Source organism: Brachyhypopomus gauderio, chromosome 14 (genome assembly GCF_052324685.1).
Source record: "Brachyhypopomus gauderio isolate BG-103 chromosome 14, BGAUD_0.2, whole genome shotgun sequence".
NCBI lineage: Eukaryota > Metazoa > Chordata > Actinopteri > Gymnotiformes > Hypopomidae > Brachyhypopomus > Brachyhypopomus gauderio.
Window position 1 is genome coordinate 6,553,302 of NC_135224.1, and position 17,231 is coordinate 6,570,532.

General features: G+C 39.2%; 1 long non-coding RNA gene across 1 annotated transcript; it reads right to left on the minus strand.

Annotated features, from left to right (window-relative positions):
* Nucleotides 1-1,876: 1,876 nt before the first annotated feature.
* Nucleotides 1,877-13,636, minus strand: LOC143475631 (uncharacterized). Its single transcript, XR_013121072.1, has 5 exons — nucleotides 13,413-13,636; nucleotides 3,068-3,230; nucleotides 2,599-2,725; nucleotides 2,295-2,370; nucleotides 1,877-2,186 (listed from the first exon to the last, which is right to left on the minus strand). It is a non-coding gene; the product is annotated as an uncharacterized LOC143475631 (long non-coding RNA).
* Between the last annotated feature and the right edge of the window lie 3,595 nt (nucleotides 13,637-17,231).

A 17,231-nucleotide genomic window follows, 5' to 3' on the forward strand; every position in this document is an offset into this window, starting at 1 on the left:
TAGGCCAACAACTAAATGACTGGTGGAAGCAGGAGTACTGGTAGAGACAGAGAGTCCGTGTAATTCCCCAATTTTCCCCGATAGAAAACCTAACTCAGAGTTACCTCTGACTTGAAGATAATGGTAAACACAGTAGGTTATATAGTGGTACATTCTCAGAAAAGGTTTTAATTGAAGCAAAAAGGATATGATTGGTTGTTTTCGGGGTTTAGGCGAGGATAAAGGGGAATCTAAAGGGAACTGTGTGGTTGTAATAAAGTATCTTATTTTCTCTTTTCATGTTACTGTGTCCAAGTGTTGTTTGTTCACTGGCCTAACAAAGTGTCTGGTTTTTACCCCATCCATCTCCACTGGGTGATAACTGGGTGATTCCGCTGGGTGATTCCTCTACAATTTGACACACCTCAGCATGTCAAAACGGTTCATGCTAAAAATTGTGTTCTTTGGTTCCAGCTCTTCCAAGGAACTTTTAGGGACCATTTATTTTGGTTGAAATGCAAAACAAGGTTCTGGTTTCTTGTTGGTGGAAAAGGGATGTGCAATCTGATCTTCTTATGACTTCGTATGTCAGCATCGATATCTAAAATCAGATGTGAACCACTACAGGGAGCCATGATTGCAGAGAGATTAGAGAGAGTGGAGAGATTGCAGCGAGGGGTGGAAGAAAAATGACAAGAAAAAAAAGAAAAAAAGCACTGTGTACAATGTATAATAAAAATGAAAGAATAGGAATGAAAACTTTTAGAAAAGTTAACTTCAAAAATATGAAGTTTTTTAATCCTATATATACAATTGCACATCGACATGATAAGAGATAAGATAACATAAGACTTTAATGATCCCACCTTGGTTAAGTACAGGTACGGATGTAATAAAATAAAAATAGAATAGAATAGAAAGCACTATGTACATAAATTGTACGTATTGTACGTATTGATATATATCTATATCAACTTCACACATAGCACTGGGGACTCTTGATATATATCAATAATACGCATATACATCAAACACTATATACATTTGTAATCAGTGATTTGCAAATTGCGATGGCACGTCAAGATGAAATTGCACATGAATGAGTGTATTATGCACATAGAATTGTTATACAACAGGAAGGTCTACAATCGGATATTGACCACACAAATACTACATGACCAACATATTAACTACAAATGCACAGTTTTTGAAATACCCCCTGAAAAGATCACAAGAGATTTGAAGTCTGGTAAAGAACACTGGGCTAAGTGAAAATCAGTCCGTGACCTGTGACCTCCTCTTCTGTGAAGTGACAGACACTTGCTCAGATGAGGGGAGTCAAGGTGACAGTTTGGTACTATTTTGGTTTGAAATTAAACTGCAGAACTTATTTACATGTCAGTATTTCAGTAAACAGTAAAAACAAATCATCACAAGTTTCTTTGCTTTATTTTGCAGAATTCAAATATTTCAATTCTCCATCACTCTCCCATACTGATGGAGCAGTTCATCTAATTAGCAAGATCAAGAAGTCGCAGAAAAATGACAGATCCATTTACAAGGCTTACTTGTTACTTATGATAATATATATGATATATTTTATTCCTCTATAGACAATAATGGTCTGTGTAACCATGCAGGTTGACACAAAGCTTTATGACTTTGATTATCATGATCATAGTGGGACAAGGAAACATTTTTCTGAAGAACATGGCCCATTATTAGGTGCAGTGATGCCCCTATGTGGACGTGATGGTTAAATGTCTTGTCTGTTATATTGAACATGTTTGCTGTAGAGGTGTTTATTCTTAATATTATACAAGGGAGTCTGATTTTATTATTATTATAGCAAGTGTGATGTGTAAAAAAATAAAATAAAAATAAAAAACTCTTAATATGACTGTTCAAAAACACTTTATTATAAAATATTAATTTCATGTTTATAAAAATACATAACATACCATCTATAATGAACCTTAAACATGAAGATATCACATTGTGATTTAATCATTTCCCAGTGTATTATGATGTACTATTATGTACAGAATTACAGTATTAGTACAGAACACAAAAACACTAGAAGAATAGTCAACAAGTTAAACAACAAATTCACATTTACTGAAAAAGACTCCAAATATTCTCTCTTCTTTCTTCTCTTCTTGTTTTCTTTATTCACATCTGTAGTATTGTATTTCATAGGTCCCATTCTACAAATGTTACAAAGGTTAGAAAATTAGGCTTTAAACAATTTAACAGCAACATGTATAGGCAACATCTATTTTTCATGAAAGAAAAACCTGACATGTAAAACTTACTCTTTTAACTGCAGCCTGAACCCAATTGTCACCAGGGTTGAGACAGACTTTAATATCATTCCTTTTCAGAATGGCACTATATATGGGAGAAAACATGTCAGTTTAAAAATCTTTGGAAATAGTTTGAGTCTTGGAGGGTCTAGGCAAATGTAAAGAGTTTTATTTTAATTATTTGTAGTTATCCCATCTTCATTAGATCTGTTTTCTCATCTGGGCAATTCACTTGCTTCACAGATGTCCCCAAAATACAGCCTTGCTAGAATTAATAAACTTTTAATAATTTAATTATGGCAAATTTACTTACATTATTTCATCTTGTTTGCAGACATAACTGGCAAAATAGAACTCCAGTTTCTTAATCCTGTGATGAGGGATTACTTTCTTTTGGTATTCTATACATCTGCATCGTGGTTCCTTGTGAAGAGGCAGGCCTGTGGTTTTATTAAGGAGAGTGATGGAGATATGGTCAACAGAGCAAGACACAGAGCAAAGACTGCAGATATAACTGGTATATACTTTAAAAAATAATTTAATATTATGCCATTGAAATTTTAAGTGATTTTATATTTCACTAATTAAGACAGATAAAATATATCCTGCAAGTTTTCAATCTCATGCATTACTCTAAAATGATTAACCATGGTTAAATCTAAAAATCACAATAATATTAAATCAATAACTCTTTATAAATCTACAAAATAGAAAAACTACTTTTCCTCTGGCATGTCTATGCAAGGTGTTGTGAACAGAGCAACATAATCAAAAGCACTCACTTTCCATCAAGGACAAAAGCACACAGGTTAAAAGCACGATGGTCAGAGCTCTGGGGTTCATCTTCAGCTAAAAGGTTTACTTGCTTTGCTTGATCGTCACCTTTGCCGCAGTGCTTCGCTGTCCACGGTGGAGCTCCCGCACCTTTTATACGGACTCCCGTCTCTGGTGAGAGTAACGATTGCACAACATCACTTCCTCCTCTGCATTTTCACTGAAGGGGTGTCTTCCAGAGAAGTGATTTCTGTAATCATTGTGTCATGGCATTTATTGCATCACAACTCTACTCCAACATATCAGATTTAAAAAGGGGAATATCAGAGAACTCGCATGCCTTTCTATCAGGTTCAGCCATCTCCAACAACTGTACCAAAGATCTGAATTACTTTGGTGAAAACATTTGAATATACACTGCTGTCTACATCAGGAGAAAATAAATGATTTGTTCAGTACAACTGAAGAATCGTTTTGCTGATATAAATAGTGTTGCTTGCCAAGTGGGTGACTTGGCCCATGATGGGACGAACAGTTCATTTCAGGTCATAGAGTTTAGCATTTGTTTTTTTTTTCAGTATTTTTTACTAGCAAGCTTGGTCTTTGGTTGAGACCAAATTTAGAATGGACATTCTGAACGTACAAATTGAACTCGTACACAAAACAAATTAACAGACCGTATGAACGCAATTCATAACCTGTGAGTTTACATACACCTCTAAAAGACCACAATTAAGTCAAAAATCACAGATAAAACCTCAAATTCTGTGTTTGCTTCTGAATATTTTGCAAGGTAATGGTACGTTCTTATCGTCCTAAGAAGTTGCAGGTCATACACAGATTACATGATATGTAAAAAAAAGTAAATTTGGTCTGAATCAAAACATCCTGGACATCCTCACAAAGTTTGTTAGGTTTGGGTTTATTTTTTATCTTTAGAGTGAATAGGTTTATTTTTACATTGCTGCAAGATGAGCAGTTGAAGCACATTTATTTCAGTTCTGTGTGGTACTTTTGGTTCCTTTACTCACTGAGGTTGGATAATAAATTAATTTAGAAATCACTTCAATGGTAACTCAGGGTTGTTATTCACACCCTTCACACACACAAGCATGTGAACATCTGGCAATACTGTCCATGCAAAATAAGCTGGAACACACACTCACTAAACACACTGATAGCATGGCAACCAGACAACTTGGCAGAATCAATACGTGGCATTTTAGCACTTGGGTTACATTTCCTTATGATTGTTTACCAACAACATTTAACTGGAGATTCCTCCCAGAAAACACCAGCAGCTGGGGCCTCATAAAAGCTTGCCTACACATCTGTCAAACTGTAAATTACCCAAAATGTTTATCTAGTTACTGCCTGGACCTCATTCCTGACTGCCTGGTTCCTTGTAACCAGGCCATTGTAATCGGGGGCAGTGGAAGCAGACACTGGATGTAGACAGGTCAGGGGTCTCTGTGGGCCGAGTGAACTGGATGTGCTTTTGTAATTTTTCCACTTCATACACTTCGTTTTTTGTAACTGCCTTTCATTATTGGCGATTTCCTCGGACCGGTATTGTATTGTTAGCCTGTCATTATGTTTAAGCATCGTTTTGTTTATTCCTAATCTCCGTTCTAGTTACTATCAAGTTTGTGTTTGCTTTACTTTGTCATGTCTCAGGTCAGTTATGTGTCTGTCATGGATTGCACTCAAAATATGAACCTGGACAGTGTCCATGACCCAGAGGATTTACCCTTAATAAACCCCTCTCTTCTCAGCACGTGCATCTGCCTCACATTCGTTCCAGCAAAGCCCTCGGCTTTACATCTTTATGGCAAGATAAAGCCGTGTGGCTCCTTTCCTCAATAAGGCTGGATAATAAGTAACCTTGTGAATTGTAGCCCTGTGTGCCATCATTGAAGTGATTTACAATCAACAAACAAGCTGTGAACTAGGAATACATGCAAAATAAGCTGGAACACTCACTAACTCGCACTCACTAACATGATAACCAGACAACTTGGCAGAATCAATACATGGCACTTTACCACTTGGGTTAAATTTCCTTGTATGACTAATTACTAACAACATTTGACTGGACAATTCTCCCAGAAAAAAATGCCAGTAAATATTTTTCTAAGACAAGCAGCTTTGTCCTCAAAGACTTGCCTACACATCTTTTAAACTGTAAACTACCAAAATGTTCATCTAGTTACCGCCTGGACTCCTGAGATTCCTGACTGCCTGGTTCCTTGTAACCAGGCCAATGTAAACAGGGGCAATGGAAGCATAAGTTATTGTACTACTACAAGTCAGGGGTCCCTGTGGGCTGTGTGAGCCGGATGCAGACAGGTCAGGGGTCCCTGTGGGCTGTGCGAGCCGGATGCAGACAGGTCAGGGGTCCCTGTGGGCTGTGCGAGCCGGATGCAGACAGGTCAGGGGTCCCTGTGGGCTGTGCGAGCCGGATGCAGACAGGTCAGGGGTCCCTGTGGGCTGTGCGAGCCGGATGCAGACAGGTCAGGGGTCCCTGTGGGCTGTGAGAGCCGGATGCAGACAGGTCAGGGGTCCCTGTGGGCTGTGTGAGCCAGATGCAGACAGGTCAGGGGTCCCTGTGGGCTGTGTGAGCCAGATGCAGACAGGTCAGGGGTCCCTGTGGGCTGTGTGAGCCGGATGCAGACAGGTCAGGGGTCCCTGTGGGCTGTGTCAGCCAGATGTAGACAGGTCAGGGGTCCCTGTGCAGCCTGACTCATGTGTCCAGGTACTTGTGGCTCTGCACTGGAAATCTTTCAGAGCTGTAGTGATGTCTCACATTTCTAGACAAACCAACGAATGTACGTGCCCTTTCAAACCATTTACCAACATATGCAGAAAGAAACAAAGAAAGAAACGCTTGTTTGAACACCTGCACACATTTGTCATGTGTAGCCTAGGGTTAGGGTTAGTCTTATGTTGGCATTACTTTGTCTCTCTCAGGGCATTAAACAACGCATGAATCCCAAGAGTCCCAATAAATTAATATTCATAAGACTTTCACGGTTCTTCTAAAGAACAGTGGAGTGCAAAGGCATGTCAGAGCATGCTGCAGTCACCAGTTGGAGCCAAATGATTTACTCTCAAAAGAGAGTGAACTTGACTCCCGTGAGAAACCTTTTGGCATGAATCCATGAAATGCCATCGAATGACAGGACTGATGTCATGGCACAACAAAGGACGTGTGGGTAGTTTCACTACACGGCCTGTGAATTCCTCCTCTGGGAGTTGTTTATTGCTACTTTAAACTCAGTGTAAATATTGCAATATGCTGAAAATAACTGATTTTTGGTTTTAAATACTAACCACATTTTCAGTTAAAAAAAAACAAACCACATAAAATACTGCTAAAAAAAGACCAGGTTAGCTTAGCTGACAATGATCTCCCAGAGGGGAGAAAAATAAAAAATAAAAAAAATAAAATAAAAAATGAGATCTCTTTTTTTTTCCTAGACAACAATGAGATCTAATGGAAAGACAAAGGAGACTTTAGCATAGGTCTACTGCCGCTCAAATGTGTTCCCTGAGACTGTATGACCTTGGCAATTTCACACGCGTCTCCTCTAGAGTTTTAGTACACCACTCCATAAAGGTGAAGGTGTCTCTCGAATCCATTATTAACAGCATCAGGGAATTCAAACGAATTTAAATTCACATCCTACAATGTCTCTCAAATGAATCCTGTTGTGAAATTTTCTTAAATCTATTCAAATTGCATTAACCAAAAAATAGTGCTTAAATTTTTTGAACTCGAACTTTCATCTTGTAGCTAAATGTACTTAAGAATAAAAATAAAATATTACATATATTTAATGGATTTAAGTTGATTTCTCTTTTGATATGTCAAATAGATATTAGCTAAACAATTCAGACTTTGTGAGGAGAATGTACTTTCCCTGGATTCTGTTTTATTTTATGTTTCAGTATTATTTGTATTATTTTTTCTGCCGTTTTGTTGGGATTCAAGAATAAAAGGCAAAGCTAATTGGACAGTTGTTTATATTAATTGAACTGAATGTGTTTAATTAGGTTTATAAAGCTTTAGTCCGTAACCTTTGAATGATTTGCTAGTTTTTCATTGCTGTCTTGGTACAGCCAATGACTCCTTCCTGTGTGCATGTTCATGTTCGTCTGTGTCCACATTAGGGTGATGACTTTTATACAACCTCGTTTCCCTGTATCATAATTTGATGAGCTTTCATTTAAGATTAAATAAAATATTACATTCAAGGCAATTTGATAAAAAAAACCTCACTCACAAAATGATTTGACTGTCCTGGCTGACGGCGCACAGCGTTATACGATGTTCTGGAAAATTCTATACATTTCTCTGCTACATAAATTATTGCACAAGTCGGTTTCATGACTTATGTTATACATACACACATACACATACACACACACATACATAGTTAATACAATTACATAAAATGCTAAAATGCCTATAAATAACATTTCAAAGTGGTTTGTGCGTGACCTTTTTCAATATTTTAATGGAATAAACGTCATTTTAGTCATTAATAGGCAAAAGTTCATTCATTCGTGTTACAGGAAATAATGTTCGAGAAAAAAAATCAAAAAGTCATCACCCTAGTCCACATGCACCTGCGTTTGTGGTGTGCGTGTTCGTCACAGTCATTCGTAACACCTGTTCCATTGTCCCACAATGTGCTATACTTGTTTATGTTCTTGTATCCAAGTATATGTCTTGTCTAGCATTTAAGTCAGTTCTTGATATGATTCGATATTGTCTAATATTTATATATAAGCCTGCTCTCCCTCTCCCTGCTCCTCTTTACATTTATGGCGTTTGGCAGACGCCCTTATCCAGAGCGACTTACATTTTTATCTAATTTTTTTTTATACAAGTGAGCAATTGAGGGTTAAGGGCCTTGCTCAGGGGCACCTCAGTCATAGCCTCAGGTCTGGGAATCAAACCCACGACCCTCCGGTCACAAGACCAGTTCCCTAACCACCAGGCCATGACTGCCTTTAAATTACATCGATGGTGTGGATGAACATTCACCGATAAACAATCTATAATAATAAATCCTTTAAATTGACAGTGTTGTCATTAACTGTCTACCAATGTAGATTCACGTACCCTACGATAATCTAAATTTAACGTTAGTGCAGCCCCGGTTCTGGACTGCTTTGCTTGGGGGGGGGGGGCAGTAAAACATAATGAGGGGGCATGTTGATAGTCATGTTTATGAAGCCAGAAATATATTCAAGGCTTGATTTGTGCATGAATGATGACTATTGATACTGGCTTAAAGTGATGTAATAGGTAAAGAAATAAAAATGCACATTTTCAAACTTAAAACACAATGATTAAAAAATACATGTTGATTATGTAAATGGAGAACAAAGATTATCTAATTGTATTTCATTTCAATACTGCCATTACTAATAGAACAACTCTATTTCTTGAAAGGCTGACAAATGTACCTATACACAGACTGAGAATATTCAAACATGGAAATAGGAATGAGTGAGAATATTTATATTACTGGGAAATTAAAATATAAAGAAAACAAAAGAATACAAATTCTGTTATAAAAGGGAGTATTCGTCACATTTCTATTTTGAAAAAGAAAAAAATATGAAAGTACATAAAATAAGAAATCTATCTACTGCACTTTAATGGTAAAAAATCTGGTAAAGTATTGAAGTTTTTATTGATGTTATGAAACATACTGGTACAATGCGGTATTTATGCACAGTATAACAATACTGGCTGTGATGGCGAGGAATCGTTTAAACCAGGGATGTCAAAGTCAAACACAGAGGGCCAAAAAAACAAATTTGCTACAAGCCGAGGGCCGGACTGGTTCAATGTTTATTAAAATATATTGAAATGATTGCACATAGCCTATTGAACCAAGACCTAACACAGTGTATATTATTTAATGTTTAAATGAATAAAGCACTATTTTCTTATGGATCTGTCGGTAATTTCAAGTGAAAACATTTTTCAACAGGCAAACAGATAAAAGCAAACTTCCTTCAAAGAAAAATCACATGAAGACACACAGGTTTACCTTTTACCTCCGTGAACATGTACTCTGCCTCCCACCTGGCTTGAAACCCGTTCTCAGTGTCCACCTTACGTTTAGTCATTTTTGAGAAGGGGGATCGCTGAACGTTGATGTCTGCTCTGACTGCTGATTTAGGTTTATACTTTCGCGAGTGACCATAGTGCGCGACTCCGAATTTTAATGTTGCTTTGTGTTGCAGGTTTGAAAAGTGCTGCAAATTAGGCTAAAGTACTTGAAAATGTTTTAAACTGTAACTACTTCGTTTCACAACAAATATCTGTCTGACTGAACAGTTCTCTTGTATTATGTTAACAAATACGAGCCTCTTGTAATTCCAGGACGAAACATGAGAGAACGTGAAGACGTTAAGATTGGGGGAAAATAAACAACCATTAAATAATGTGAATAAAAAGCGAATTATTTTGAATAATTTCGAGTATATGTATAAATATTTAACATATTTAAGTTAAACGTGCTGGAAAATATTGAAATGGACCTTTAAAGTGACGTACAAGTGCTTGAATTCCACCTTATAAAGGTGTATGAACCCTGCAAACATGACTTTGTTCATTGCGCTGGCGGAGCCACTGCGATTACGTCATTTTCGCCGCGCGGACCCTCGCGATGCTTCGCGCCAAGTATGTCTCGCTGCAGCCTGCAGGAAGACGGAGTTGGACATCCAACCCCGCCCACATCCAACTCCACCCTCTAATGCGCTGTCGTGCGCCAACCCACTACTTCTTCATTCGAGAATAACTGTGTGGTACTTGAAAATATGCATAATAACTCACAAGTGTTCAAGAGACACGTCTTTGCGCTTAATTTACACATACCTCGTTTACTTTGTGTATCGTTCCACGTATGTTATTCATTATTTTTATTTATTGGGTGGCGAACGTAAAATGTTGACGGGGGGATGTAAAATGGACACAAATTAAGTATTATATCGCGATAGATCGATCGCCGGTGGTTGGCGCCAGAGCGAACTAGTAACTCAAATCATAGATGTAGATCAGAGGTAAATAAACTAGATTTTTTTCGGCGTGAGAAATCGGATGTGTGGCGTGAGAGCGTGTGAAGACGGTCAAATGCGTGTGTCTCACGCTCAATGCGTGAGAGTTGGCAACTCTGCTACTATAAGTACACAATTAAAATGGTAATGTTTACTGATAATGTTGGTGATAGAGAAGGGGTATGTTGGTAATGTTGGTATTGGAGAAGGGGTGTAATCAGGGCTTATTTTGAGCCGGATCCTGCCGGAACAGGATCCGGGAACTTCTTCATTTTGAAGGGTGAGTTCTGGGAACTGTCTGCCTCGATCCGGTAACTTTCAAGCCTACTAATTATAAGTTATGAAGAAATCTGTCTGCGTTGAACCAATTAATTGAACAAATAATTCTATAAAAGACATTTTTAAACACAAGATCCACATTCCTAAATCACATAAGAGCTCTCCTTTTTAGCGATGTCTTTCCGCGTCTCCCCTATAAAGCTAGTTATACTTTTGTGAGTGACCGTAGCGTGCAACTCCGCACACCTCGCGCGCGTCACAATCTTTGCAGTGTCCTCCTGAAACGATATGTGGTAGTATAAAGAAACACCCCTCAAACACAGGGGAAGGAACATTTACCTGACCAATTTTAATGCTGTATTGTGTTTCAGATTTGAAAAGTGCTGGAATTTAGGCTAAAGTACTTGAAAATGCACTTAAAATGCACTTCTGCACTTAAAACACTTATAAAACACACGTAAATAGTTCTTGCAGTTCTGTTTACTGGGAGCAAAAACAGTCCGAGTTTCGAACGTAACATGGGCGTGGCTTCGGTCTTGAGAAGAGGGTGGAGTTGGATGTGGGCGGGGTTGGATGTCCAACTCCGCCTTCCTGCAGGCTGCAGCGAGAGGCTTCTCCTTCGCGCTGCAGTGACTTCGCGGGCTACCGTTGCATTGTGGGGAATGTAGTGTTTGTGCGTACAAAACACCATCGGGCGGCTGTGGCCTGCGGGCCGGTTCTAATAGTAATTCAATATCATCCAGGGGGCCATAGATAATCAATTCGCGGGCCGGATCTGGCTCGCGGGCCTTGACTTTGACATATGTGGTTTAAACCATGAGCCGCGACGGCTTGCACGGGGGAAAGAGCAGCCTCGCGCGGTGTCGTGCACCTCTCGAATTTTGTAACTTCGCGCGCGCCGCGCCTCAGCGCAATGAACAATGTCATGTTTGCCGGGTTCATACACCTATACAAGGTGGAATTAAAGCACTTGTACCTCACTTTAAAGGTCCAGTTCAATATTTCTCAGCACGTTAAACTTAATTAAGTTAAATATTTATACATATACTCAAAATAATTCGCTTTTTTAATCACACTTTCAAAACGCCCAATCTTAACGTCTTCACGTTCTCTCATGTTTCGTCCTGGAATTACAAGAGGCTCGTATTTGTTAACCTAAGACAAGAGAACTGTTCATTCAGACAGATATTTGTTGTGAAACGAAGTAGTTACAATTTCAACATTTTCAAGTACTTTAGCCTAAATTCCAGCACTTTTCAAATCTGAAAAAGCAACATTAAAATTCGTCAGGTAAATGTTCATTCCCCTGTTTTTTATTACCACATATCGTTTCGGACAACACTGCGCGGCAAGTATTTAAACGCTTCCGCCGTTCGCGCAGGTTTAGGAGAACCAAGTTAGCCTAACCGCTAACGGCTAATAAAATAATTTAAGCAACACCTATGTAAGAGGTGAGTAACATTAAAGCAACAAAAAACCACAGTTAAGCAAATATTACCATGTGGAAGTCAGTTTAAACTCAGAAGAGTGTTTACCAGTATACCTGTCTTTCACTCACACTAACAGAACATATACTGCCGAACTGAACCGTTTGGGGCGGTCTGCCGATTTTTATATGACTCAAAGAGCCAATCAGGAATAAGCAAGGAAATATCTTTACGCTGTAAAGCAAAATGCATTTTTGTGATTGGTTCAGAGATAATAAAAAAAGCCATTGCTTGCATTGTGCTTGGGGGGGCAAAGACACAATTTGGGGGGGCAATGCCCCCCTCTGCCCCCCCCTAGCGCCGGCCCTGCGTTAGTGCCAAACAGTATTCTGAACTAGTAATTTAGAACTGGCTAGCTGGCTGTCGGCTAGTACCTCACAGCATAATTTACAGACAAAAAGTTTTGAAGCATCTTCATTTCAACAGGTGCAACAAATGACAATTCGGGGCTCGTCGGGATTATTTAAGCAAATGGCCGATACACAGAGTCACCCAAAAGAGTCTTGAGATGCCCGTCAGCAGAGGCAGGTGGCGTTTCTGGACAGCAGATGCCACAGTCAAGTAGCACTGGCCACACTAAATGCCACGATTATGTGGTAGCTGCCACAAGGTGCCATTTCTGGGTGGCACAGAGGCCACTTCGTGCTACTTACACGCCAAACAGGGACTGAACCCTTATTGGAAACTTGGCCGAAAGATGCACCTCCCAAAGACCTCCAAGATATTTTATGATTGGCCAGCTGCAGTTTCATTTCCTCAGAGTTTGTTTGCTCTTCCTAAGGACCCCTGATGCTTTCCTGGTACAATGTGTCCAAAAGAGCAAGATTACAATTACAAAGGAAAGAAATATTTAGGCGTCCTCAAGCTTTAACTGAAAGCCTGGTCACTTCTCTGGAACCGTTTGTTTAAAAGTGCTAGATATTGAGTCTGTGGTCATGCGGTCATATCACATCCACCAAAACCAGTCAAAAATGCACAACAGTGTATATAAGAAATAGTTCATTTATCTCCAACAAATGTTGAAAATTAACAGATTATTCAATTGTTCAACATTTGACACAGAAATGTAACTGAATATGATGCCTTTTGAAGCCAAGAAATGTTTTGGTCATTTAAGCAACGGATTCTTAAGAACATTGCCTATTAAAGCATAAAACAATAATCTACTTGAAACTTCTCATGGAAAGCCCCCATTCGAAAGTTACAAAGAAGAGTGTGATGCAATTCCTTGGAAGTGGTTTAGCCCAAGAAAGCACAATAGTTTGACTATATTGGCAGAAGAACTCTCTCATAACACAAAATGTGCTTTATAAACTTTGGCCTTGCTAGCAGAATAAATCAGGGTTTTATTCCTGCTGTAATTTCTACATACAAACTAATTAATATCAATATTTTCATGGAATGTCTAGGATACTAATGTTAGATAATAAAGATTAGTAGCAAGTCCTCTGAAAGATAGAATTTTTGCCCATGGTTGAGGTGTGGACCGACAGCCCTGATAACTTACCGGTAACAGGGTGACAGAAGCAGCAAACACAAGAGGTAGTGCTGCATCTGGTTTTATGTCCATCTCCATAGACACAGTACAGCTCAAAACTCAGTAATATACACACAGACGGAGGAGCGTAACATGCTCAAAATTTGGTCAGTCAAAACTTGGCCTGCAAGCGGTAATTCTGAGGTAGTAACACAGCAGCAGGTCTGGATCAGCGGGAGCAATGTACAGTGACCTAATGCAGGCCCTGTGGGCTTTTATATGGGGAGTCAGAGGAATGAGAGACAGGTGCACGTGATAATGAGCAGTGATGATTGAATGTTCAGTAGGCGGGTGATTGGGAACAGCTCTTGTGTTCCCCATGTGAGGGTGTAAGTACACTCTAAAAAATAAAGCATTAGGCCAACAAAATGTAAACATTTTCCATTAGTATTTTTGAGTTATTCCAACTGCTGAATGAATTATGTTGATTCAACACAATATTTAAGCATAATGAATTAGCTTTTTAGTTATTGCTAAAAGCATTTTTAAATATGAACGCCCACATACATTTGTAAGCTGACTGCAATACATATAGATTTGACTGCATATAAAAATGTGTGAGTGTAAATTGTTTACTTTTGGGGGGGGGGGGAGGTGGCGAGTGTAAAATGGAGACAAATTAAGTATTATATCGCGATCGATTCTTAGTGTTGACTTGTAACACCCCGCGACCCCAGAATTTTTACCCGCGTTTTCAAACAAGCCCAATTTGGCGTGAAAACCGCGAACCTGGCAACTCTGGGCGGATATGACAGTATCACAAAAGCAAACCGCTGTTGTAGGTCTTAGACCAGTGCTTCATTTGTAAATCAAACGATGCCAGAACGCAAACAGCGGCATGAGACAAGGGGTCACTGAGGCCAACAATGTCACTGGATCGCACACAAAACGCAAAGCTTAAGCGCACAAATGTCAAAATAACCAGCCAACTCGTTTATATAAATTATATAATAAATAAATACAATTATGATACAATTGATACAATTGCAGTTAAATGATACAATTGAGTTTTGCCTGGCCCAAGACATTACAGGCATACAGCAGGCCTCTGAACGTGGCCCTCTGACCCATTTCACCTGTGCGCTTTACTCAATATGCCGTGTTTCCAGTTAGATTTGAGGCAGAAAATGATTCTGGGCCAGGCCAAAATCAGGTTGCTCATACATATAGGAACTAGTTATGTATGATGCATGTGTTATTTGTCTGACCCGATGCCTTATAGGCATACAGCAGACCTCTGAAATTGCCCCTCTGAACCATTTCAGTGCGCTCTCTGTGCGCTTAACTACTCAATATGCCGTGTTTCCAGTTAGATTTGAGGTATAAAATGATGTTGGATCCGGCTAAAATCAGGTTCGTCTCCTAGGGAGTGACCGGTTCTTCATGATGCATTTGTTATTTCTCTGGCCCACCATCAATAAGGCTTTCAATAAGCCTCTGAAACTGCCCCTTTAAATGCGTTCACCTATCTGCCCACTGCTCAATATGCCATGTTGTGTGCTGGTATTTCTTCTTCCGATTATTTGTGTTCTAGAACAGCGTTTCTGTGTTTTTAGTTTTCAAATCTAAGAATATGTTTCCTTACGTTAGAAATGCTGACGAATTCAATCATCATGTACAAATTGCATACAATTGAAATAGAAACCATTTTACAAATTAAATGCTTTCATTATATTTGTATTTTTTACATTCACAAAATCAGTATGGGAAACAATAACTTCTTAAACGTTTGCTCCTACGCTCGTTTAATATAACGTTTAATCTATCGCTTTTAAACAAAGTGCGCAGCAAACACGCATCGTGAACACACCCTTTTTGAATAAGTAACCAACTTCAGCCACCGAATACGGAGCTGCGAATAAGTAACCAAACAAATCTCAAACTGCGAATAAGTAACCAACTTCAGCCTCGTGCTGTGAACCTTATTTTGTTGGAACCTTATTTTGCTTAAGAAGTTATCTAGTATAGATATTATTGGTTATTGCGTTTCTAAAGCTGTACTGTCGTCTGAATTATTTATTTATTAATTATTATTATTTTCTTTATTGCAGTTAATTAGGAGAGGATTTTTTTCGCGAGGGGGAGCGGGCCCAGGTTTAATGGTCACGGTTCGCTACTGAGATAACTTCTTAAACAAAATAAGGTTCCACAGCTCCATGTTCCTCGGAGGCGGAATATGTAAACGATGCGCACTAGGGCATCAAAGGAATGAATCGAAACTAGCTAGCGGTGGTACGCTAACGACAGCTAGCGTCGCCACAGCGGGCGGAAATTATCATAGTTAAGCCCGCCCACTAAGAGGGAAGATATAATTGGTCAATTTTACTGTCATTTGAAACTGGTATTGCGCTGAATTATAACTGCCAGGCCCTCTGTAAACGAACAGCGGGCATCACAGTCCTGATAGGGGGAGACACAGGCTCACAGGCTTCCACTTAACCCCTCACCGTCCAACACAGATTGAATAGACACGGTTGAATGAATTGCTTATGTTTTTGTAATTGTTTAGATGTCGATTGTCAAACTGTAAGTGGATAAAACATAATGGGATAAATTATATTATATATATTTATGTTTTAAGAATATTTTAGGCCCTCTGAGAGGGCGTAGAGGGCCCTGACGGTTCCCCACTGAGTTATCTAGTACAGATATTATCGGTTATGTCACGGTGAGGGGGCCGGGTCGCCACCAGAGGGCGCGCATCCCGGTCAGCAGCCGATCCCAGCACACACCCCCGAGCACGCAGCCACTCCTACCATCACAATCACCAGAATACTGATGCACCTGTTTCTTGTTACGTTGCTCTTTTTAAGCCCGCAGGTCGTCCGGTCCAGTGCTGCACATTCACGCTACGAGCCTTACTGGACCGTCAAGCGCTGTCTAAGAGTCCTCCTACCTGTTTACTCGTTCAGAGTCTCTGCGTTTGCCTTGCTTTCTTTTGATATTCTATTATGGAGAATAAACCCCCGTTCATTCCACCTGCATCTCCGGCTGCCTCTGTTACGACGCCTCCGGCGTCACAGGTTATTGCGTTTCTAAAGCTGTACTGTCGTCTCAATTATTTATTTATTTATTATTATAATTTTCTTTATTGCAGTTAATTAGGAGAGGAATTTTTTTCGGGGGTGGGAGCGGGCCCAGGTTTAATAGTCACGGTTCGATACTGTTATTAATTAATCCATCATATTAAATTCGGGTTAATCATAGGAGTGTGTTGAAAGGACATTTATAATTTGAGTGTCACCATAACGTAATAAAATTAATAAAGCAAATAAAAATCTGTCAAAATCACAGCCCTATAACTTGATTGTTTTTCTTACAATGGTATATGTATTTATGTACTGCCTAAAGACCAAAATTACTTTTTAGACATGATATTTGTAGGTGGCATGTGCCCTCTGGACAAAAAGCGGCTTAATACATTGTACAAGTTTAGGAATTAATCTGTTATTCTAGTACACTAAACTATAGGCCTATTAGGATTTTACATGGATGCAAAAAAAGGTTACTTCCCCACATGTAAACATGAGAATAATGTGAAAGTCTATCTTGAGACTGTGCTACATCACGAGACTAACATGCTAACAAGCAAGACACCGATATTTAGATGGATGGAGCAGACGTACAGGACATGGACAGAATTTCCCTTCATAGCACATACGTAGAAAAATCTGTGAGCTTGTGAGATACCCAGGGTCCCAAAAAAATTAAGTTCCCGTATTGCACAGGTTTGACATTTAAAGAAGAAGCAGGGGGTCATATGTCATATTCACCAGGGTTCTTTACGCA